General features: G+C 33.5%; 1 long non-coding RNA gene across 1 annotated transcript; it reads left to right on the top strand.

Moving 5' to 3' along the window:
- Positions 1-12,822: 12,822 nt before the first annotated feature.
- Positions 12,823-16,549, top strand: LOC145620180 (uncharacterized). The gene is made up of 5 exons (XR_014108185.1): positions 12,823-13,140; positions 14,829-15,147; positions 15,749-15,848; positions 15,957-16,048; positions 16,122-16,549. It is a non-coding gene; the product is annotated as an uncharacterized LOC145620180 (long non-coding RNA).
- Positions 16,550-16,622: the final 73 nt, after the last annotated feature.

Genomic DNA, 16,622 nt, shown 5'->3' with positions numbered 1-16,622 from the left:
AGGAAAAAGAAGAAATTCATGAAGAAGGGCATTTATGTAAATTAGAGAATGTTATCAGCAAGAAAGGAGAACCGTTCGATGAGGAAGTGAAGATGATTGAAATCGACGGTGATGATGAGGGTTACAAGACGCCGACGAAGAAGGAACACCGTATTGCGGTGGATATAAGACAGCCACCACCTGCACCAAAGAAACCTAAGGCGCAACTCATGAAACGACGTCGTCCTTCTCGTCGGACTCTCTTTCAGGTTTCTACTGCTGATATTGAATTGCTATTTCCAGTCGTTGTTAAAGAGAGTGCAAATAGTAATGATCCGGCTGCAAATATCAATAATAAAGTCAACAACTCTAATTACACCTCTTCCCCTCTTATGTCTCTTAGGTGATCAACATTATCACCTCTTCTTATTAACCCTTTTTTTTATATTTTTATTAATCATATTATTTCCACTAGTTTTATCCTAAAATCATGTATTTTATGATGATCATCGTATAGTTTTAATATTAGCCCTTGTCTAAACTAATACCACGATTTATCTAGTACAATTTTATTAATTCAATAATTATGCATTATTATTGTTGTATTTGTTTCAATTCTTGTAATTTTTAGAATTAGTAAAGGCGGTCGTTGATCGGGTTTTTAATCCGTTGGCCGTAGTCGAAAACCGAGCCGTAAAACACCGTGTAGGTGGAGGTGGGGTGAAAAAGTGTAGATCTGGGAAATATACATGAATCATGTGTATTGAAGTTGCTTGAGAAACAAGGGTGTAGTAATCACATTATTCATGTTCCTTTACACTTCAACATCATACATGTTTATTCATAAGTTTTCTTCTTTATCATATGTATCTAATATCTTTATTTTTCTTTTTAATCTTTTTTCGGTTACATTAGTTTGAGTGCATAAGGGTGAAACTAATAAAGTAAAAGTGCATTTGACTTTTTGAGTTGTTGGTAATTTTTACAAACAATTATGGATTATTGGATTGGCTTAGATTGACTTTTTTTTTTCATAGTAATTGAGATGTATACAAACATGCTTCCCTACTTGCTGCTGTAATTTTTATAAGCCATAAAAATAAAAGGTAGGGTGGCGTGCAATGTAGGAGATGAGGGGATATTCTTTTAGATCACATGGCAGGGAATATTATTTGTTAGTATTAGTCAAATTTAATTTGAGGTTAATTGATTGATTAATTAGGTTAGGCATATTGTTATCACATTATGAATAATATATAATTATTAAATAAAAGGCTTGAATAATCCTAAACTTATGAAGGAACTTCTAGTTGGTCGTTGATTTTTTTTTGTAAAAAAAAAAAAGCATTAATTATATTGTAAAACTATTGAAGTATGAATAATGAAAAAATTTGGAACATTAAAAGAATATGAATTCAAAGTTTAATGAAAATTGTTGAGGGGAAACATGGAAGCTGAGTGAGTGATCGAAACTTATGATGCAATTTGTTTGGAAATGTAAAAATTACATAGATGGAGATCAGGTAGATTTTTTTTTAACAAAGATCAGGTAGATTTTAGTTAATGGTTAAATAAAATTATTATTACTTCTCTTTCAAAAAAAAAAAAAATATTATTACTTCCTTTTTTTGAAAAGGAATTATTTGTTTATTTTATTATTTTTTTAAAGTAAACTATAGGAGAATTAGGAACGCTTCTATACTTATGGCTTAAACATTTAAGGTTGTTAAAATGTTAGCATAAGGTCGGTGTTGATATACTCGGTAGGTAAAATAATCACAAATTAATTAGATCCTAGCACGATGTAAATAATAGTATATTATGTTATTGAAATAACATGTATACAGTTCAAATCAAAGTAAGATAAACAAAGTGCAAACTAAACAAAGGAGTACATCACTACATGTATCAACTTCATTCATAGAATAACATGTATCAATTTCATACATAAAAGCTTTACGTACGTACTATACAGTCGAATTGAAGCTATTACATGAAACAAAAATACGGCTAGTTTAATATTATATTGATGCTCAGAAGAAGTTATTGTAACAAAAGATGTATGTAATAATAGTATGTTTTCATCATAGTAAATTGGACCCTATTATAATAAGACTACGTGATATGATTTAAAATCGTTTAAAAAGCAGGAGTATCAGATTTTTGGACAGGGTTTGTAGGTTTTTAAAATTGTTAGGTTCATCCTTTTCCCTCCTTTAGTTTGTTGTTGTTTGTTCGGCCAAATTGAAGAATAAGAATATGTTAGTTACAAATGGCATAAAGTCAATGCATAAATAGATTAGTGATGTTTGGATATAAAGAAGCACGCTAATTATCATGATTACCACTCTCATTAGTACTTCTCTACCTTATATTATATACTTCTACATGCGTTTTCCTATGTAGTAGTCAGCACTTTCTAAATAGAATACAACAATATAGCTTTTACATCTTTTATATATATCATTGTACATTTGTATTGGTACTTCATATCATATTATATTAAAAGATTCAAACATGAATAGTAAATTATGAATGTTTTGGACTATGAGTCTAAGAGTAGTAAGTGTGTGGCCTTCTAATTAACAAATTAAACTAACTTTCATATTCACTTGAGAACACACATTTATTGCTATTCATAGTTTTTGCATCTTTGTCTATTGTTTGCCAGATTTAAGTTTGTTGCAGCCCTATTTTTCTACATACTAGGGCCCAACTCTTATCTATTTCAATAATTTGCTCTCATGATCATTCAATTATCCACGTGGAAAAAAGAATAGTACGAGTGAAAAAAAAAAACTTAATTTCATACTCCGATCTCATCTATTTTAAATTAAAGCCAAATGTAATTAAAGTTTAGTTTCCTTAATCCACTATTTGGATACTTATAAGAGAGTGCAATTTTACGGGTTTGGATCCTCTAGAGTTGAACTCTATAGAGTTCAATAAATCTAGACCCTCCACAATAGATCAATGGCTAATATTCATCTTGCATGCATTTCAAAATAAAAAATAAAAGTTCAATAAAAAATAATTTAAAACTCTCACTCTCACAACTCTACAACTCTATAATTTTCAAACTCTAGAGGATCTCAACTCCAATTTTACACTTGAATGTACATAGGATAATCACCCAATGAACGAATAATTTCCAATTAAACCTAAGTCCCTAACCCCCAAAAGAATCCAATATGTAACAAAATTTTGATAATTTAACAAAAGCAATAAAAATTCGAGAGAGATTATTTTTAGGGGAAAAGAGGAATCACTTGAGAGTCGAGATAGAATTATTTCTTCAAAATTCTCACAAAGTTTGACTCTAGCTCATAACATGAGGTTGGGAACAATAACACTACATAAGTACATAGTACATAACTACATACTCCACCTCACCTCAAGCTCTTTTGGAAGAGAGAATGACAACCAACTTTTATTATAAGAAGCTTGTGAAAGCTAGTACTTCCTCCGTTACGAATTACTCGCAACAAAGGGGTATTACTTGTGAGGCATAAAAAATTCCTTTGTTGCGAGTAGTTTGTAACAGAGAGAGTAATATTGCATAAATAATGCAAGACCTAACATAAAAACTACTTTTACAAAAGTATTAAATGAGATGAGCAACTTGTTTTATTTATTGATTATTTTACTTTATGGGGTACGTATAAATTTATATTTCACCAACAAGAGGATTATTTTTAATTTGAATAAACACATACTCCATATTTTTCATGTTAAACTTTGTTCAACATTCTAGTCACAGATTTGGAGCACAGAGGAATATAGCATTAGCATTGTGCAGAAAATATGATTGCTAAATGCTAATAATAGTAGTACTAGTATATTCCATATACATACATGTCTATATTGTTTATAGTTTTTGCATAGAACTATTGCAGACAATGCAAGGGCAAATCATAAGCAAATACATTTATATCAAAATCAGATTTGGAAGATCACAATATATTGAAAAATTAAACAACAAATAGTACTTGGTTACATACTCATCACATGGGAAAAAATAAAAGGTTTTGAGGTATGCCTGACATTTATATTTTTAAGTTTGATTAAAATTATGCCTGACAAATTGGTGACAAAAGAAATACAGGACGACCACTATAAAAGATGTTAATCAACATCGCCGCATCATTTTCATCCTCTACAAAAGGTACGTCCTTTTTTTGTGCACATTTTTCTAGGGCCACATTCAACCATGCGTTCATGTATTTGCGCAATTAGCTGATATCAGCCGCATGAGTATCCTCGACTATCCAAATTACTGTATCCTACTCATTCGATATGTTTTGTACTGTCTTCGTTCTGTAAAAATTTGATCGTTTAAAAACGTATATTACCACAAACCTAACATCAACTTTTAACGTGATAATATATATGAAGTACTGTATTTATTTAGGTATCAACAAAAAATAGTCAAAGTTTATACTACCTCCGTTACATATTATTTGCAACGATTTGACATAAAGTAGAGAGGAAAAATGTCTAATTGTTGCAAATAATATGTAACGGAGGTAGTATATGAATAATGTTAAAAATTAAAATATATTGTAATGATTAATACAAATTGATGGGAGTAATAGTTAGTACCCAGTCGTACAAAATGATGAGAGTTTTTTTTTTTGACAACAGGATGAGAGTAATTTAAAAGGTGAAAGAATAAGTTGTTTGACAAACAAAAGCATGAACAATTATATTTCCTACGAGTACTAAATTGAAAAAAATAGATACTGTTAATTTTTCATGGGAGATAGAAGTATAGAACTATCTATGTTCAACCAAAAAGTATTTTACTACTCCGTATTTCTAAGAACTAAACTACAAGGAACAACAATCTCCTCTAGAATGTAACTTTTCATTTTTCGTTCTTCAAATATACACCTACAATGTTGTAAGAATTTGAGAAGTAAGGGTTGTTGGATCACTGTTCAATCCCTTATATTCAAGGTGAGAGTTTTAGATTTGGTCCTTATTAAATCTACTTTGAGAGGAATTTCCTAGCTTGTTCTCCTTCTCTCAAGAAACGGATTTTAGCACACCTAATATTTATATTGGCACGCTTCCACGTGAGATAAATATAGAAAATTGTACTCTTACTTTTTGATATGCTAAAACATTTTCCCCTCTTCTCAAGGTGTGTGTTCTTCTTAGGTATTGGAGGGGGAGGGGAATACTTCTTTGCTTAGCTAGGTGAACTACTTGATAAACTCAGCCACTCAAGATATTTATAGCTTTGAGAAGCCTTTACCACTTCCAAACAATCCGATCCCAAGATCTTCTGGAATCGGGAGGGATGCTCTAACCACTTAAGCCATCCCTCACTCTCAGAAAAGTTTTTTTTTTTTTTAATACTACATAATTTTTGCAAGTAGTTGGGTATTAATCTAATAGTTGGAGGTAGAGACTTGCATTCAATATTAAGTAATTCCTAGTTGCTAGCTTGGCCATTAAAGCTAGAAAATAATAGAAAATACAATTAGCTTTGCTTGGAAAAATAAATAAAAATAAGATAATTTAGGAGGTGGGGTTTATTCATGTAGTGCTAATAGCTAATCATTGGAGCTCACAGTAGCTAAAAATCCGAAACTTCCAAATTTCTCAAAAAGCGTGGATATTAACCTTCAATTTAGAAAATTTTTGACTTTTTTTCACCCGAAAATAAAAATTGCCGAAAAGTTTACCATGGTCCCTAATATTCTCCAGGAGTCCAATTGGCTGGGTGGAACCATCCAATTTGCCTTTAAACGACCAATTTACCGGTTTACAACTTGCACCGATTTTATTAACTCAAGCATACCACGAACATTTATGACAACATATGTAACACCCCAATAATTCTCTCTTTAAACTTGTGAGGATCCTGAACAACATTCAAGAGAATTACTGGCGTGCTACCGCCACGTGTTCAAACGTTAAGGCTTTATCAGAAAATAGCAGCGGAAAAACTAAATCAGTTATAAATAAGTTTCAAAACCAACGAATGAAACCAAATTAAGTCATACAACTTGGAACCATTAAGGCCCTTATTCAAAACCCAATAAAAGTAGTAAGTGATTAATTCCAGTGTTCGAATAAATTCAAACCCAAAAGAATTAGTGTCAAATAAAATCGAATTAAAATAAATTCAAACTTGCAAAAGAAATAAAATGCAAACAATCAACTCTCTACTCAAGATCCCACAACCCTGATGAATGCTGCATGTGTAAGAACCTGTGGTAATTCTGCTCCCCAATATTACAAGTGTAAAAATTGGATCGTCACAGGGTCATTGAAAGGCGAAGGTCATGACCAAAGAAAGACACACAAAGCACGCAATCAGCAAAGCTGAGTACATACAAGCTGCAAATTAAATTAAGAAATCCATAACATGCTACTAATAATCAATCATCATGCATCATTAAATTATAGACTCAACACACGACTCAACTATTTATATTACTAAGACTTCATTAATTAATAATAGGTAAATCATTATTTTTATTCATTGGATTACGCAATAGACAAGGTTGTCCAACCCATGCTCCATTTGGAACATCAATAAAAGAAAAACCCCATGCCTCCTTTCGGAAACATCAATAAACATCCAACGACCACGGGCGCGACTCCGTGACCGTAGTTAGTATGAGATCTCACCTAACTCCTAGTTTTGAAAAATATTTGAAATAAGAGACTCGTAGATCAGACGGCCTCGAGAAAAGTACACGGCTAATACCCCATGTACCCCAACCCCTGATTGTCATTACTCCAGAAGTGCACCAATCCAGAGTTTTATTGCTCATCCATCTTGCACTTTACGTGATTTACAGGTTTAGACTTGGTGATGACTCATATGCATAACAATACAATCAATCCAATATCAATTCAATCAAGTAAAACAACTTTTCAATTTCAATTCTTGATTTATTAGTGGCAAGCAACATTTATTATTTATTCCTTTACCTCGGTGTATAAACACCTTGAGTGCATAAGGCACCCCAAAACCTTAACCTCGTCTTAGAAGACTTAAATTCTTCCTTTACTCATCCTGCTTGCATAATCATGAATGAGTAATAAATTAATCATTACACCAATAATATACCTTTGCCTCTAAGCGCACCTTGCATAATTAGAGCACAAATAATACTTGCAATATAAAATAGTGCACGTTATACGAAATTCACAATGTATAACCAAACAATTTAACTCAGTCATCCCTATACATGATACTAAGTTCTCGATCCGTCGTCCTTAAACATGCACCTAAAAGAAAGGTTTCGTAACTTGTACGTACCTTGAGAAAACGAATTGGTATGCCACTTTACTAACTAGAAATCACCTTCAATAAACTCCTCTCCTAAGCCAAATAATAACATCTCAATCAATACCCAATCAATCAAATTTACAGCAATACTAACTTACTTTAAAACCTTCAAAATCCAAATCAAACAACACTTTAAAACCTTCCCTTTAGTTAAAATTAAAGGCTTATATATAGTTCTTTAAATTTTCTTCATAAAAACCTTAAAATACACTCTTATACATGAAATTACAGCAAGTTCAAAGTCTAATAAAAATCTGAAAATTATATAAAAACCCATAAAAATCTCCCTTTTTAATGGGTGATTAAACCTTCTTTATAAAACATTAAAAGTAGTACTTAGAAACTATTTCCAACACTTAAAACTTCAATAAAAACATATATTTATGTTTAATTAACTTTAAACATAATTAATTTTATTAATCAAACTCAAGGATAATATTTTAAGTAAAAAAAAAAACTTCGTTAAAATCAAAAACTGCCCGAAAATCATATTTAGAGGCTGAATTTGGCCACGATAGGGTGGTTCTCACTACCAAAGGTAGTGAGTCTTTCTTAAAACGTTGTTTCCACATGGAAAACACTATTTTTTCATCAAAATCGGATGAGTTCAGAATCTGATCGGGATTAAAACGGGATTAATATTAACGAACGAAAATCTAAAAACTAAAACACGAATTTACATGTTCAAAATAATCTGGAATTAAGTTAAACTAATCATTAGTTATAATCACCAAAATTTCAAAACATCATTACTATAAAAGCCCTAAATCAATTGTTCATAAAAACCCTAAAATCATGATTTTCAATAAATTGAAACCCTAGGTTTATAATTCATAAAATATGAAATTTATAACATAAATATAATCTGAAATTTATAATCTTTATACCATTAAAATATAATTTGATACTAAAAATATAATCTTTATAATAAAATCAAAACCCAAAACAATTAAAGCAAAATAATGAAACAAAGGAGGATGAAAATAAGACTAACCTTTTTGTGTGGGAAATTTTTGGGGATTAATGGGGTATTTATAGGAGAGAATGTTGTAGGGTAAGTAAGAATATTGGGCCTCATAAAATTATTGGGCCAATTAGGTAAATGAAATGGACTAGGCTTTGTTTGTATGATCATGAATTGTAGAACATAGGTTCATAAAATATTTTGTGCTAAAATAATTTTTGACCAATATTAATAATTTGAAACTTTTGTAATTAAATTCCGGAAAAGTACAAATAAATATTATAAATAAAATAAAATTTCATTTATAAAATATTTAAAAATACGGGGGATTACAACATATAATGATCATATATGGTCCAAACGGCATTATATGACCTCGAGATATATCCCCTAAAATCTCAATGCTTTTAAACATCGGGCCCCAAAACGTTCGAAATTTCTCAAAAAGCGTGGATAATAACCTTCCAATTTGTAATTTTTTTGACTTTTTTTTGCCCGGAGATAAAAATTGCCGAAATTTTTACCATGGTCCCTAATACCCTCTGGGAGTCCAATTGGGTGGGTGGAACCATCCAATTTGCCTTTAAACGACCAATTTACCGGTTTACAACTTGCACTGATTTCATTAATTCAAGCCTACCACGAACATTTATGGCAACAAATAATGATCATATATGGTTCCAAACGACATTATATGACCCCGAGATGTATTCCCTAAAATTTCAAGACTTTTCGACACCGGACCCCGAAACCTCCAAAATTTCCCAAAGAGCGTGGATATTATTAGCCTTTAATTTTGGAATTCCCGAAAATAAAAATTGCCGAAATGTTTACCATGGTCCTTAATACCCTCCAGGAGTCTAATTGGCAGGGTGGAACCATCTAATTTGCCTTTAAACAACCAATATGCCGGTTTACAACTTGCAACGATTTCATTAACTCACGCCTACCACGAACATTTATGACAACATATAATGATAATATATTGTTCCAAACGAAATTATATGACCCCGAGATATATTTCCTAAAATCTCAATAATTTTCGACACCAGGCCCCGAAACATTCGAAATTTCTCAAAAAGCGTGGATATTAGCCTTCAATTTTGGAATTTTTTTTGACTATTTTCGCCCGAAAATAAAAATTGCTGAAATGTTTACCATAATCCCTAATATCCTCTGGGAGTCCAATTAGGTGGATAGAACCATCCAATTTGCTTTTAAACGGCCAATTTCCCGGTTTACAACTTGCACCGATTTAATTAACTCAAGCCTACCACGAACATTTATGACAACAAATAATGATCATATATGGTTCCAAACGACATTATATGACGCCGAGATGTATTACCTAAAATCATAAGGCTTTACAACACCGGGCCCCGAAACCTTCAAAATTTCTCAAAAAGCATAGATATTAGACTTCAATTTTGGAATTTTTTGACTTATTTTCGCCCGAAAATAAATATTTCTGAAAATGTTTACCATGGTCCCTAATACCCTCCAGGTGTCCAACTAAGTGGGTGTAACTATCCAATTTGCCTTTAATAGCCAATTTATCGGTTTACAACTTACACCGATTTCATTAACTCAAGTCTACCACGAACATTTATGACAACAAATAATGATCATATATGGTTCCAAACGACATTATATGACCCCGAGATGTATCCCCTAGAATTTCAAACCTTTTCGACACCGGGCCCTGAAACCTCTAAAATTTCTCAAAAAGCGTGGATATTAGCCTTCAATTTTGAAATTTTTGACTTTTTTTTCGCCCAAAAATAAAAATTGCCAAAATATTTACCATGATCCCTAATATCGTCCGGGATCCCATAGGGTTGGTGGAACCATCCAATTTGCATTTAAACGACCAGTTTACCGGTTTACAACTTGCACCGATTTCATAAACTCAAGTCTACCACGAACATTTATGACAACAACTAATGATCATACACGGTTCCAAACGACATTATATGATCCCGAGAGGTATCTTTTAGAATTTAAAGAATTTTCGACACTGGGCTCCGAAACCTCCAAAATTTCTCAAAAAAAGTTGATATATATTAGTCTTAAATTTCGGAATTTTTTGACTTTTTAATAAAATTTGCTGAAATGTTTACCATGATCCCTACTACCCTCCGGGAGTCCAATTGGGTTGGTGGAACCATCCAATTTGCCTTTAAATGACCAATTTACCGATTTACAACTTGCACGGATTTCAATAAATTAAATAAAGCATACTATGAACATTTATGACAGCATATAATGATCATAAATGGTTCCAAACGGCATTACATGACCCTGAGATGTATCCCTTAGAATTTCAAGACTTTTCGACACCCGGCCCCGAATCCTCCAAAATTTCTCAAAAATGTGGATATTAACCTTCAATTTTGAATTTTTTTGACTTTTTTTCGCCCGGAAATAAAAATTGCCGAAATGTCCCATGATCTCTAATAACGTCAAGGACTCCCATTTGGTGGGTGGAACCATCTAATTTACCTTTAAACGACCTATTTACCGGTTTATAACTTGCACCGATTTCATTAACTCGAGCCTACTACGAACATTTATGACAACAAATAATGATTACATATGGTTCCAAACGACATTATATGACTCCGAGATGTATTCCCTTGAATTTCAAGACTTTTAGACACCGGGCCCGAAGACCCCAAAATTTCTCAAAAAGGTGAATACATTAGCCTTCAATTTTGGAATTTTTTGACTTTTTTCGCCCGGAAATAAAAATTGTCGAATTGTTTACCATGGTCCCTAATACCCTCCGGGAGTCCAATTGAATTGGTGGGACCATCCAATTTTCCTTTAAACGGCCAATTTACCGTTTTACAACTTGCACGGATTTCATTAACTCAAGCATACTACGAACATTTATGACAACATATAATAATCATATATAGTTCCAAACGACATTATATGACCCCGAGATTTATCCCATAGAATTTCAAGACTTTTCAACACCGGGCCCCAAAACCTCCAAAATATCTCAAAAAGCGTGGATATTATCCTTCAATTTTGGAATTTTTGGATTTTTATTGCCCGAAAATAAAAATTGGCGAAATGTTTACCATGTTCCTTTAATACCCTACGAGAGTCCAATTGGGTGTGTGGAACCATCAAATTTGTTTTAAATGACCAATTTATCGGTTTACAACTTACACCATTTTACCGGTTTACAACGGCCAATTTAATTAACTTGCACTGAACCCGACTTGAAATGAAATTTACCCTAACCCGTTAAAACCCGAATTTAACCCGACTTGTTACTAACCTGACCTGAATTCAACCCTACCCGTTCCTAACCCGACCCGAATTTAACCCAGTCTGTTACAAACATGGCCCGAAATCAACCCGACTTGTTATTAACTTGACCCAAATTCAACCCGACTTGTTATTGACCCAACCCGAATTTTACCAGACCTATTACTTACCCAACCAAAAATTCAACCCGATCAGTTACTAACCCGACTCGAAATTAACACGACTTGTTATTGACCCGACTTAAATTCAATCCAAATTGTTTCTGACCCGATTTCAAATCACCTTAAATGCAATTTAGACCACCTTATTATTGTTGATCAAAGCATTTTGTCTAGGGAGACCAAGTCGGTCCAGGCCAGCAAAAGAAAGGAACATCATCCTCAAATTTAAGAGTTAAATATAATATATATTTGTTATATGGTCAAAAGAGATAATTATCTTCCTAAATTATAGACCATAGTTCCTTAGTATATTGTCATATATATTATAGTCAAAGGAAATAATTAGCTTGATAAAAATGATAAATATCTATTTATAGTTAGTTGAATACGAATATGAGCTGACTTGGAAATGACCCGACCTGATTGTAACCTGCAAATTGTTGACTTGAACATAACCCAACTTGAATCCGAGAATGACCCAACTTGGAAATGACCCAACCTGATTATAACCGGCAAATTATTGACTTGAACCGAACCCGACTTAAACCCGAGAATGACCCGACTTGATTATAATCCGCAAATTATTGACTTGAACCAAACCCGACTCATACCCGAGAATGACCCGACCTGATTCTAACCCGCAAATTATTGACTTGAACCGAACCCGACTTGAAACCCGAGAATTACGCTAACCCGTTTTAACCCATGAAAACCCCAATTATACTCGACCTATTGTTCATCCAACCTGAATGTAACCTGACATAAGCCCAACTCAAACCCGATAAGAAGTATGACCCGACGTGACCCAACTCAAGCATGACCCAACCCAAACCCGACCCGCTTAGGTTATGGAATTAATCCGAATTGACCCGACCCGAGTTAACCCGACCCAATATTACCCGACCCGTTTACTCGAATTGACAGCTCTAGCTAAAATGACAAATAGCTTTAAAGCTTATGTGGTATGCAAAACTAATTTGACAATTAATTTGCCATTAGAGTTGCCCTAAATATATTTGTAATGAGCTATAAAAGAAGAAAAAAAAAAGGGTTAATTGGTTCCATATGACGTGGATAATTGTGGTTTTACAAGGCTTTGTTCCAAAAAAAATTTGGCCCAAACCAACCCGAACAAATGCCTCAAAAAGTACAATTTGGTTTACGATTCAGTGTGGTATGTTTCTACTTTCTACTCTAGGAGCAAAAAAAAAAAAAAAAAAAAAAAAAAAAAAAAAGAAAAGAAAAAGGAAAAGAACTGGACCTTATGTTGAATTTGTGTTTTTTGGGCGACTTTTAGTGAATTGGGCTTTTAAACATCAATTCAAAAATATTGATACGATTTCAGATCCTACGAACTCAAACAGAAAGTTTCAGTCAAATAGTCGGTGTTTGATTCCGATCAACTTGACATCCCCGGCATTACCTTAGGCGTCATTGTTCCGGTAATTCTCTCTCATCTTTTGTCCTCTCGTTTCTAATTTAGGGTTTTAGTTGTTTGTTCAACTATTTTTCTTCTCTCCTTTGCTTGGTAGGATTTAATTAATTGGGAATTATGTTGTTTATCTTGTGATTGAATTGGATTAGAATGCAGACATTAATTGTATTAATATTGATGAATACTATTGTCTGCAATTATTCTGATTAATTTTCGGTTATAAAGACAAAGGGCGGACATTCTTGATATCGTGAACCATCAACAAGTAGTTGTTGTATTTACTCCGAAAATAAAATTGTTAATGTTAATAACACAAATTACATATATCAGTCCTGGGCTTTCCTGTTAACTTGAGAAGAAGCTTTCTGTGTAGTATGAACTACGAAGTATATTTTAAAGCTCATTTGGTAGTTGGTTATAAATGGTGGTAATAGAAATGAATTGTATTTTAAGAGTAAATTAGGGAAGAATTTAACAATGTAATCCTCATGGTGATGTAATTTCATTCTCTAGCTTGTATTTTCTTCAATTACCATCCATTACCACTCGAGACTTTGAGCAGAGGTATTGGGTGGGAATGAAAATTTATAAAGAAGTATGGACAATTTGGGGCAAACTAGCATTGCCATGGGAATGATCCTTGAATTTACTTACAAATTTACATACAAAATCATCCTCATTAACATCATTTATAACCAGTTGGTCAGTCACCAAACGGCCCATTAGTGGTTTCTTAAAATTGGGATTAATTAATGACAGGGCTGTGACATTTACTATTGTAGTGTACGAATGGATGTTCTTGTGACTATAATGCTGACCAATTTGTCAAGTGTTAATTTTGAAACACCAAAATATGTATTCGTGTAGACTGTACCATATTTTGGTTAGTTTGTATGATTTTTCTGACCTTGTGTGTGTGCGTGTGTGTCTGGGGGGAATCTCGGGATCAAATGGTGCTATTATCGATATGGTTGATGAGAGGTCTTCTGGTTAACTGAACCTGAATTAGTCTTCAACTCTTCCGTATATTATTAGGGGATGAATGTTAAACTTGTAGTCATAATAGATTTGGACCATAATTGAAACGGTGTCTAGTAACTTCAGATTTAATTTTAACTCACATTTTTACTAATTTGTTGAATCGGAAGCAAAAGCTCTGTTCCTTATTCCTCAGTATCTTTTAGCTACAGACTACAGTGAAAAGGTGAGGGGTAATTTTTTGTATTTTGGTTGAAGCCATTGAACACTATTTGAACACGCTTAGGAACTGTCTTTGTTTCTAAATTTCAACATGCATCAAGAGCAAGTATTTGCCTATCTAAGGGCTTGTTCTCATTGACTGAACTGAACTGAACTGAGCTGAGCTGAGTTGAACTGAACTGAACTGAAATGAATATTTTATAAGAGAAGGAAATTAGGAGCTGAACTGAGCTGAGCTTAACTGAACTGAATTGAGTTGAGTTGAACTGAATTGAACTGAATTTCAACGTAAGAGAACAAGCCCTAAATCGGTGCATGCGCTGCTTGATTGAGTTAGTAATACATCAATGCTGGATTGATGTTTATTCAGGCAAGATCTAGAAAATATTGCATGTCTTTGTTGTTCTGTTTACATTTTTTTCCTGTTAGCCTTTTTTCTGGAAGAGGAAGAAGCATTTGGGCTTATGGCTAACTCTTATTTTATTCTTAATTTAGGTTGAATATTGGTTTTTTTAATGGATGCTGACCGGTTTGGCTCAAGGTGTGAAAGAAACGAAGAATAAGAGAGGGTTTTGGGGGTGGAGAAAGGTAGGAAGAAGGAGAATGACTGGGAATCAGGAATAAGCATAGAAGGAAAGATGATGATTGAGATGATAAAGAAGAAAAAGGGAGCAAAAGAAGAGAATTAATTAATCATTGTTGGTATGAGATGCTGATATGATTGAAAATGTGGAAATTGGGGAGTGCAAGCGGAGGAGTGAAGCTTACAGAGCACTAGAGCAGCAAAGAAAAGTTCTGGAATATTTGTCGACAGGTGAGTTTTGGAAAAGCCACCATTGGCACCATTGGTTCATGTAAAAGAATGTCATTTTTTTTAATTTCGTTGCCTCGTAATCACAGAACTTCAGCTGTCGTGACACATTGATATACCAGAAGTTTTTGGCTGCATTCCTAGTTTCAAAATTGAAAATTTCAGTTTTCTGTATGTTGATCTAAACAGCTAAAACATCCTACTGTTATTCATAGTGTGGGTAAAGCTATTCCATCCACAACTTACAGTTCATTATTATTAGGTCCAAGTGAATATCCATGGGGCTGGGACTTGAAATGCGGTGTGGCAACTCTGGCAAGAGAGTGAAAATCCTCTTCTCTTTCAGGCATAGGCACTTTCTCTCCTTTCTCTCCTCTTTGGCAGAAGGCTGAATATGTTGCCATGTTTGCATGTCACAATTAAGTCTGAATTTTAACTTAGAGGAGTTGAGTCTATTTACTAGTATTGATAAATTAAAATTGCAGTTGGATTCCAGCAGATGACAATGTGCAGTGCTATTTTAATTTATAGGACATGTTATAGCCTTGTTTTGATGAATGAATTTTCCCTGTGTGTTTGATGACTTACTGATTTGATTCTCTAGAATGACGAGCTTGAGGTAGATAAGAGGCTTCTACAATATGATGGTTCTGCTGAGAATCTAATGCTGTTATCTTATTCTAATCATTGAAATTGTGCCGGTGGTAAGTAAGCTATACGAAATAGCCGTGTTCAGTTTGGTCTACTGTGTGATTTGTGTCATGGTGTTGTAGCTTGTTAACGTTGCTTCCTTTGGGGTCTTAATCTTCCAGGGGATTGTCTTAGGTGCCTACTGGGCGATTAACTGGTGAAGCAGAGAAGAATTATCCAGTCAAACTTTATTGTCTCTAAGAACCGGTTCCATGTAAAGTCTGAACCTTTCTCTTATATGTAACTTACCTCTTTATATGTAAAGTCTGAACCGCAGAAGTTTTCAGGGTCCTCTCATGAATCTCAGATTGCTATACTACTGAGGAAATGCTGAAGTTCAGGAAACCCGAAAAAAGAATTTTCATAAAAAGGAGAAGCTTGACATAGAAGCTCTTGAAGGAGAAACTTTAGATCTCAGTATTATTTGTGGAATGATTGGATTACTGGATTTGTCACTTTGAAGGTAATCGAGCTCGAAAGGCTCCTTAAGTCCTTTTAATTCCCCAATAATAGGTCTTATGCAAATTAACTTTTTGTACTGAATTGTGTGTGGTATTGACTGATATGTTTTTGCATTTATTAATGTTTGATAGAAAGCTAATTGGTTTCAAAGCTGATTTATTGTAGGTGGTCTTATACATTACTGTTGTCTATATTGATTGGGAATTCTTATGTCATTCCATTGCTGAATCTTTTGGGTGCTGTAACTATGTGTTATTACTTATTAGTGTGATTGTGACTGTATGGAATGGTTTCATGACTGGCCGAATTGCCGTTAGATTCTTGGC

The sequence above is a fragment of the Chenopodium album genome, chromosome 3 (genome assembly GCF_948465745.1).
Source record: "Chenopodium album chromosome 3, dcCheAlbu1.1, whole genome shotgun sequence".
NCBI lineage: Eukaryota > Viridiplantae > Streptophyta > Magnoliopsida > Caryophyllales > Amaranthaceae > Chenopodium > Chenopodium album.
The sequence above is the reverse complement of the archived record's forward strand: the minus strand, read 5'-3'. Positions and strand labels throughout refer to the sequence as shown.